Genomic DNA, 10000 nt, shown 5'->3' on the forward strand with positions numbered 1-10000 from the left:
CCATCTATCTGAATGATCGGTCTCAACTCGGGAGGAAGAACCGGTAATAGACATAAACCATCCATTCTGGTTCTATATTTGTTCGAATAAAATGCTTAGCCAATTCCATGCGTCTAACCAAAAAATCCTTTCTTCTTCCAATTTTTCGATCTTCCCATTCATTACCCGCGAGGCCTTCTTCTCCTAATTCTTTCCATTCGACCAACGAATAATCGATAAGAATTCGCAAATCTAGATCGGTTAATTGTTCTCGAATAGCACCTGCTCCAGTAGAAATTTCTCGATTTCGAAATGTATCGAAACCTTGGGTAGTAAAAAAAAGTGGGATACTGTATTTCCAGGATTGAATTTCATATTCGAATGAACCTCGTAATCGTAAGAAAGTAGGTTTTTTAGCGATGGGCCTAGCAAAAGCAAAATTAGGATAGGGCCCTACAGGATCTCTCCCCCCCCCCCCTCAAAATCGGACATGAGAGTTTCCTCTCATCCGGCTCAAGTAGTTACACCAAATAAAGATAAAGAAAGGAGTTCTCGCTTTCAAATTCTAGAACCCCCCCCAAAAAAAGGTCTACTCTTTACTCAAGTTCCAAAGAAACATTTCATTGATTCATTCTTCTTTTATTGATTTATATTTTCTTAATTCTTTATTCAATTCGAAATTAGGACATAAATGAAATGTGAAATTCTTGAGTAGTCTACTTCCCCTCGAATGATGAATCCTCTTAAATTAAAGGAGTGTCATAAGGGATTTACTTGTCTATGTACCCTTCCATTCGATCTCTTAGGTCCTGCCTTACCTTACCTCGACGGTTATACCACGATGCCCTTAACTTAAAGCCTAAGCCTATATGCGATGTATAGACTCCTGCAACCATGACATATTTGTTTACTTGAACATAATTTCATTTCTTTCTAAAAGAACTAAAAGAAATGAGAATGGTTAATTCCACAAAAGAAAGAAGTCTTTTTTTTTCACGAGGTACAACTCAAAATTCCTATTTATTTATTTTTACTGACTCGACCATAGACCAATTCCCTTTTTATTTGGGAGTATTGAATACACCCATAATTCTGAGCTTCATGTTACTCCTCCCAAGAGACATGTCATGTCAGATCCAGGGCATCCCAATTCGATTGAATGGGATGACAGTTTCTCATTGCTAATCGGTAAAATCATAATTTCGATCAAATCACACATCGCAGTATACTAGACCCTCTAATTCTTTAAGAGGTTTATCTAAAAGATTGGCGATATAACTAGGACGACGTTTCAAATACCATACATGAGTTACTGGACATGCCAGTTTTATGTATCCCATTTGATATCTTCGTATCCGATAATCAACAAATTCAACTCCGCATTGTTCACAAAATTTAGGGCCCTGCTTTTCATTTCCAATTACTCGATAATTTCCACAAGCGCAAATTCCACTTTTTATAGGTCCAAAAATTCTTTCACAAAATAATCCATCCTTTTCCGGTTTATTGGTTTTGTAATGAAAAGTATAGGGTTTTGTCACCTCTCCAACGGTTTCTCCATTAGGTAGGATTTTATTGGCCCAAGCACTTATTTGTTGGGGAGAAACTGAGCCAATTCGGAGTTGTTGATGTTTATATCGGTCGATCATAGAAGACAAATTCTGATTCATTCCGATTAAGCTTCCTTCCTATTAATCTGGAAGTTCTTCTCAGATACAAGGAAATGATTCAGTTCCAGAGCCAAAGATCGTAATTCTCGGACGAGCAATCGAAAAGATTCTGGAGCATTTTCAGGTTTAGGTATTGTTCCTCCAATGATCATAGTACCAAGTACTTCTTGGCGAGCTCTAATATGATCAGATTTATAAGTAAGCATTTCTTGTAAAATATGAGCAACACCAAATCCCTCTAGAGCCCAAACCTCCATTTCTCCTACCCGTTGTCCTCCTTGCTTGGACCTTCCTCTAAGTGGTTGTTGTGTAACAAGTGTATAATGTCCACTGGAACGCCCATGTATTTTATCATCAACTTGATGAATTAATTTCAAGATATAAGGTTTTCCTATTATAACAGGTTGTTCAAAAGGGTCCCCCGTTCTTCCATCAAATAGTCTGCTTTTTCCTGGATACTCGGGTTCAAATACCCATGGATTCGCTGTTTGCTTACCGGCTTCATATAATTCGGAAAACACTAGTTTTCTCGAAGCCTCTTGTTCATATCTCTCATCAAACGGTGCTATTCGATAATGTCTATCTAGTAGACTCCCTGCTAACCCAAGCGAGCATTCAAATATCTGTCCCACATTCATTCGTGAAGGGACTCCTAATGGGTTGAAGACCATATCAACAGGTCTTCCGTCTTGCAAATAAGGCATATCCTGTCTAGGTAAAATTTTGGAAATGATACCCTTATTTCCATGTCTTCCGGCTACTTTATCGCCTACTTTCATTTCGCGTTTCTGTGAAATATATACACGAATCGTTTCCGGATTATAACTAGAACCCCCTTTTTTCTGGATCCATCTCACATCGATGACTCGACCCCTCCCACCTATAGGTAATTTTAGACAAGTTTCCTTTGAAGTGGATACCTGAATCCCAAGTATGGCCCGTAATAATCTATCTTCTGGAGCATATGATGATTCTTTCGCCACCTGAGGCGTTAATTTACCTACTAAAATATCGCCCGTCTCCACCCAAGATCCCAGCATCACAATTCCATTTTTGTCTAAATTGCGGAGTAAATGGGCTTCTAGGTGCGATATTTCGTTAGTGATTCTTTCAGGACCTTGGCTTGTCACATGAGTCTGAATTTCATATTTTCGTATGTGAAAAGAAGTATAAATATCTTCATATACTAGACGCTCGCTAATGAGTACCGCATCCTCAAAATTGTAACCTTCCCATGGCATATAAGCTACTAATACGTTTTTGCCCAAAGCGAGTTCGCCACCAACCGTAGCGGCACCATCCGCTAAAATCTGTCCCTTTTTAATGCATTTACCCCGCTGAACCCGGGGAGTTTGATGCATACAAGTATTTTTGTTGGAACGTTGATACATAACTAATGGAATGCTTAGAGTATCCCCATTACCCGATAAAATAATCTTGTCAGTATCGGTAGAAATGATCTTTCCCTCTTGATCGGCTATAGCGGGAACCCCTGAATCTAGAGCCAATTGGCGTTCCAACCCAGTTCCAACAATGCACTTCTCGGAACGCGAAAGCGGAACTGCTTGGCGTTGCATATTAGAACTCATTAAAGCCCGATTCGCGTCATTATGCTCGATAAAAGGAATGAGGGAAGCTCCCATAGAAAAATATTGAAAAGGAAAAATACTTCGAAGATGAACTTGTTCCCATGCAATAGTCAGGAATTCTTGGCGGTATCGAGCCGGAACAACCTGTTCTTCCTGAATACCCTGATTCAAGGCCAAAGAATTTCCTGCCGCTACCATATAATATTCATCTCGACTTGGGGATAAATAAAGCATCTGTGCTTTTTTTGATCTCTCAAATATTTTATAAAATGGACTTTCTAGAGACCCCCAACGACCAATCCTGGCATGAATTGCTAAGGATCCAATAAGTCCAACATTGATTCCTTCAGACGTGTCAATTGGGCAAATGCGTCCATAGTAACTAGGATGGATATCTCGTATCCGAAAATTAGCAGTTCGCCCGGTCAATCCTCCGGGGCCCAAATAACTCAATTTTCTCCCATGAACTATTTGTGTCAATGGATTTGTTCGATCCAAAACTTGAGACAATGGGTGTAATCCGAAAAAGGATTCATAAGTGGTTGTTAATGGAGTCGAAGTTACCAAATTCTGAGGAGTCGGTATCAATTTATGCCTAATTGCTCCGCATATAGTTCCTCTAACTACATTTTCTAAACGAACCAGAGCCAATCCGAATTGATCTTGTAAGAGATCCGCTACAGAACGAATACGCTTATTTTTCAAATGATTCATATCGTCAAGTGTACCCATTCCAAATTTCATTCCAATCAAATGATCCGCAGCTGCCAATATATCTCGCGGTAACAAAAATGTATTGTTCTGAGGTATATTAAGATTCAGTCTCTGGTTCATATTTCGTCGACCAATCCTTCCTAATTCACATCTTTGCTGAAAGAATTTCTTTTGTAATTCCTTACACAAGGATTCAGAAAATACCGGATCCCCGCCTACACAAGAAAATTGTTGATAAAACTCCAAAATGGCATTTTCTTTTGACCCAATTTTTTTTTTTTCCTTATCGGTCAGGAAAGACAAGAAAATTTCAGGGTAGCAAACATTCTCTAGAATTTCTCTTAGATTCGAACCCATAGCTGATGATAGAACTAGAATAGATATTTTCTGTTTCCTACTTACACGAGCCCATATCCTTGCTTTTCTATCAATCTCTAATTCGAACCTCCCCCCCCAATCTGATATTATGGTACCAGTATAGACCGAAATTCCGTTAGGATCCAATTCTGATCGATAATAGATACCGGGGCTTTGCAATATTTGATTGATCACAATTCTGTATATTCCATTTACTATAGAAGTTCCGAGGGAGTTCATTAAAGGAATGTTTCCAATAAAAATTGTTTGTTCTTGCATATCCTTACTGGTTTTCAAAATTAATCCTGCGGATACATATAATTTAGAAGAATATGTGAGTGATTCATATACAGCATCCCTTTCTTTTATCAACGGTTCCACCAATTGATATGTTTCCACAAATAATTGAAATTCAATTTCTTGATCTGTATCTTCAATTTTTGGAAACTTATCAAGTTCTTCTGTTAAGCCCCGATCCATGAACCCACAAAATCCTTCAAATTGTATCTGATTCAACCCAGGTATTGTATACATTTCCCCATTTTCATTCCCGAGCATTTTGAATTTCCCATTTATCAAAAAAATCCCATTCTTTTCTCATTCTTCATCGAATCATATGAATCGATCTAATAATGATGGAATTGAATTTCTATTCTGTTTACTGAATCACATGAAATTTTATCTAACTCCATATACCATATAATATATATGGAATGTATGAAATGCGTATGAACGGAAGAAGAAAAATTATACTCAAATTTTAATTTATATTTATAACAAACAGCTACATAAAAGAATTGATAAATGCCATTTAGCCTTATGGAGTTTTGTATAGAATATCAAAAAAAAAAATAATAATTCAATTTCTACCATTATTATGATATTCCATATTCCAATCCGATTGAATACCAGAAAAATGAAATGAATTCCTGATTTGATCTGTTCGTTGAGATAAAGACAAAATAATCATAAAATATATATCGGGAGAGAGTTGATTTTTCTAGCACTTAATTTTTTCATAGATTCCATTGTTCTGTTCAAAAAATGATTCGCAGAGAAGAGAGATGTTTTTACCCATTTTTTAGTTTTTTATTTTTTAGTAGAATATTTAGAATATGATTGAAGTGCGTACGAAAAGAGGGCTTGTATTTATTAAACATATGCAGATATAGCATTTCTATTTATATATGTCTTTCCTCTTTTCTTTTTATTCCATTATAGCTCTCTAGTGGAGACAACACATGGCGTGCTCTATCAAAAATTCTATTTTTTCTTTAATTTTAATCTATTCAATGAAAAATTGAAACACGATAATTTCTTGCTGATTCCCTATGGACATCATATCTAGATAGATAAAATACCTCATTAGATAACTAGAGCTGTGTAACAACTTATGTTCGGGGGTTTACATAGACTCATAATTGCTGTTATATTATTATAATATAATTTATAATTATATAATTTATAATTGAAATTAAGAAAGTTTTTTTATTGAATTGAAAAATTGAAAAAAAAAATCAATACTAATTAGTTATGTATCCATTTTTATTTTCTTATACCATTAGAGAAAGACAAGTGAAGAAGAATCGTCCATAAATTTGCCGTCAATAGTTAATAGTTAATGGTTCCAATTTTTTTGTCCTGCATTTTTACTTTTGTAACTGAGAATCCACATTTTCTTTTTCAATAGAAAAGAAAAAAGAAAGGGAAAGTTTTTGTTTTTAGATATTGTGTGTCTTGAGATACTATAACCAATTGAAGGTATGGATCCAATCTAAAAATAAAAAGGGGATACTCTCATTTTTTTGTTTGTAGCCTTTTGGCGACATGGCCGAGCGGTAAGGCGGGGGACTGCAAATCCCTTATTCCCCAGTTCAAATCCGGGTGTCGCCTGATCAACAAAAAACGCGAAATCCTATATTCTGTTTTGCTGATATAACTCGACCAATTTTCTCCGGCAAAAACAAGTGTAAGAAAAGGACTCTTGATACTTTCTTGATTATAAACTTGATTATAAACTTCCGGAGGTTTTGTTTTCTAAAGTGTTGTAAATCCTTACGTCTAGGATTCAAGGAAAAACTAGAGTAGTGGAAGGGAATGAGTAAATCTTGATATGGTAGCCCCTCCCCTACTAATAGAGGGGCTACTATCGGAGTCTTGAATTAGATTGGATAACGGGAGTGTTTAATTAACTAATGAATGGTTGTAGAAGGGTTGGAAGATACTTTGTATACAGACTGATGAAAGTCTCTGAGTGTTCAGGCATCCAATCAATATTAGATTGGATGGATAATTGGCTTTTACTTAATAAGGGACACCAAAAGAAAGAAGAAGTCTTATTATTGCTACATGTGAGTAACATTCTTTTGATACTTCCAAAAGTGTTACTGCGTATTTTGCTTGTGCTTAATGGTTCTCGATTTTACTAGAAATCATATAAGAACTTGTTATAAGCGGATTTATTGAAGTGTTTCATCAACGGTGGTGTGTCAGAATTCCCTTTTCCTTTTGACTCTGCACCGGTAATTCCACTATTATTAGTGAACAATAATGGAAAAATTCCTTCCTATTTGTTTCATATTCATAGAAATTAGGGGACATAATACACATGGATATAGTAAGTCTTGCTTGGGCTGCTTTAATGGTAGTCTTTACATTTTCCCTTTCACTCGTAGTATGGGGAAGAAGTGGACTCTAGGGGTACTTCTAATTGGGTTGAGGAATCAAACCGTATCAATTGTTTTCTAGATCGTTTTGCAAAGCCTTTTTAACTATTTTATTAGTCTTCATTTCGAAATTCTTGGATTCTAGTGGAGTAATGTATTCTATGAATAATACCCTTTCAATCAAAATCAAACAAACATTTCAATAATTCCCATGTTCGTATTTCGAAAGTAAAAGGGATACGGATGATAGGCAATTTATTAAAAAAAAAAAAGAATTCTTCCTAAATTTTCTATTTTGATGAACCAGCTCTTACCAGAGTTATATATGGACAATGAGGGACAAGGAACCCCCCCCCCTTTTTTTTTTCTGTATTTGTTTGTTTTTATTTCCTTCCCTCTTTACTGTTACTGTTCAAAGAGAAAAAAAGTAGTTCTTTTATTTAATAAGATCTTGCCTTAGTGTAGTCACATATTGCACACTTACCCCCTGTTTTATTTATTATTTTAGGAATTTTATTTATGCCATGCTTTATTGACTCATTTCATATCATGGATCAAAGAAAAGAAGTTAAATTAAAAATCGGTTCCATGAAATGAAAGAATTAGAAAATCGTAAGACTTGCCTTTCAATTATTTCAGATTGATTGAAATCAACACAAATAAAATAGATCAAGCGAAGAAATAAAATTGAGATACTATGTACATTACATATATTTCATTACATATATTTAATTGATATCGACATGTATGAAGATACATATTGTAGATTCATCTATATTAAGCTTGTATCTTTATACATTACAATAATAGATATGGATAGTATGGTAGAAAGATTCATATTTTTTTTCTACCATACTATCGAGTTTGATAGGATACTGCTGATTCTAGTCCATTCATTTTATTTAATTTATTTAAGACGTGAAATTGGAATCCTTTTTTTCTTAAATCCTTGATAAAAAGTCAAGTTTCATTCAAATTAATCACTTTGACTGACAGTTTTTACGTATATTATAAGTAAAAAGGCGGTAGGAACTAGAATGAACAGCGCTGTAGCAATAAATGCGAGAATATTTACTTCCATAATTTCATTGTTTTTTTTACTTCGCAATAACTCGGGATTTAATCCCATAGAGATGATAAATTTGTCGCTTGTAAATTCAATGCGATGACTTACATTTCAATGACATCGAATCGGATCAATATCATGAATAACAATATCTAAGCTATCAAATCGATTCACCGTCGAGAATTGAATAGTATAACATAGGAAGCTCTTTTATCCACACCGAATACAAAATTGGATTCCTGGCCCAATCAAAAGAATTCCTTTCCTTTATTTCTATATATTCTTTTCCACTCTTTCTTTTCGATAATCTACCGCCTTCCTTGTACAATCATCTGATGATGTATCATCTGACTGCTTTTCCACTTTCACCGTTTACAAATAGTTTACAAATAAACCCCAACAAAAAATGGAAAGGAAAAAATAAATAAAAAAGGCTATCCTTGGGAATGAAATTCTTTCATTTGTATTCCCTTTCACAGAAAATGGAGGGATCAATTGATGTATTTTTTTTTTATTGTATCCGTCGGGACTGACGGGGCTCGAACCCGCAGCTTCCGCCTTGACAGGGCGGTGCTCTGACCAATTGAACTACAATCCCAGGGCAATAAAGAAAAGTGTACAGCATAGATATTCTTATGATTTCATTCAAGCCATTTTCTATTTAAATTTTAGATTCGAATCGCCGTGTTGTAACAAACAAAGGCGCGAGTGATATATTGATATCCATACGGGTATGCGCTTTAGTGAGAGCAACGCGGATTACTAGTTACTAGTAATCCTTTCGTTATTGCCAAATCGATCGATAATCAATTTTAAAATGAAAAAAAAAAAAGAGTCTTTTTTCTTTACTTTACTCTTTCTTTTCATTAAACTTTATACTTAATGATCCTGATATGAATCTAGATCATTATCAAGGTCAGAATTTATGGGAACAAATAAATAGAACAAATAAAAAACAAATAGCGGTAGGGATGGATATATCAGAAAATTGGACTTTTTTTATTCTTCCCTAATTTTTTTGTTTGGCTTTTCTGGAAAACAAAATACAAAAAAATGGGCATTTTATGTTATGGCGGATCAGCGAATTATTGGGCCGAGCTGGATTTGAACCAGCGTAGACATATTGCCAACGAATTTACAGTCCGTCCCCATTAACCGCTCGGGCATCGACCCAGGAAGAATCAATTATAGGTTTATTGATAATCCATGATCAACTTCCTTTCGTAGTACCCTACCCCCAGGGGAAGTCGAATCCCCGCTGCCTCCTTGAAAGAGAGATGTCCTGAACCGCTAGACGATGGGGGCATATTTGCCTGACCGACATCATACTATGCTCATAGTATGAACAGTTTTTTGAAATTGTCAATATAATGGAATGATATGACTAGATCCGAAAGCTTTTTCCATCTTTTATGATTTTCCATTTTTGATTCATGATTTATACTCATAAATCATTCATTTGAATCGCCACTCTATTCTATATAGAAATAAATTAGATATAGAAATAAATTAGATAAATTCAATCTATTATATTATTATATTATATAAATCGATATTATAAAAAGAAACTAGATTATATTAATAATACAAAGTATAAGATCCTTTCGGGAAGTGATTGGTCTGACATAAACATAAAAAGGGGAGTTAAACTTCATTTCTTCCACTTTCATTCTTCATTTCTTCCACTTTCATTCATTGATTCACTCATTATTAAGATTAAGACGAGACAGGCGTATTTCTATCTCACACTAAGCCAGGAAATTAACAAAAAGTAAATCTGGAATTTTGGGAAGAGGGAGCAAGAAGTTATCGAAAATTATGTGTGTTTTTTTTTTTTTCTAAAAATTGGGTTCGGTGGACAAAGCAAATCTCTTCATCACATGTTTCGATAAAATATATTGGATCCATGTCGAATTGCTAAGGTACATCTATTAATCAAATCAAATAAATGAATTTCGT

General features: G+C 34.9%; 3 non-coding genes across 3 annotated transcripts; 1 reads left to right on the forward strand and 2 right to left on the reverse strand.

Moving 5' to 3' along the window:
- The first annotated feature begins 6130 nt into the window (after nt 1-6130).
- TRNAC-GCA (transfer RNA cysteine (anticodon GCA)) lies at nt 6131-6202 on the forward strand. The gene has a single exon. It is a non-coding gene; the product is annotated as a tRNA-Cys (tRNA).
- Nucleotides 6203-8565: 2363 nt separating this feature from the next.
- On the reverse strand, nt 8566-8639 carry TRNAD-GUC (transfer RNA aspartic acid (anticodon GUC)). Its single transcript has one exon. It is a non-coding gene; the product is annotated as a tRNA-Asp (tRNA).
- Nucleotides 8640-9130: 491 nt separating this feature from the next.
- On the reverse strand, nt 9131-9214 carry TRNAY-GUA (transfer RNA tyrosine (anticodon GUA)). The gene has a single exon. It is a non-coding gene; the product is annotated as a tRNA-Tyr (tRNA).
- Between the last annotated feature and the right edge of the window lie 786 nt (nt 9215-10000).

This window comes from Durio zibethinus, unplaced genomic scaffold (assembly GCF_047325235.1).
Source record: "Durio zibethinus cultivar Kanyao isolate XHJ-2024 unplaced genomic scaffold, ASM4732523v1 HiC_scaffold_257, whole genome shotgun sequence".
Classification (NCBI taxonomy): domain Eukaryota; kingdom Viridiplantae; phylum Streptophyta; class Magnoliopsida; order Malvales; family Malvaceae; genus Durio; species Durio zibethinus.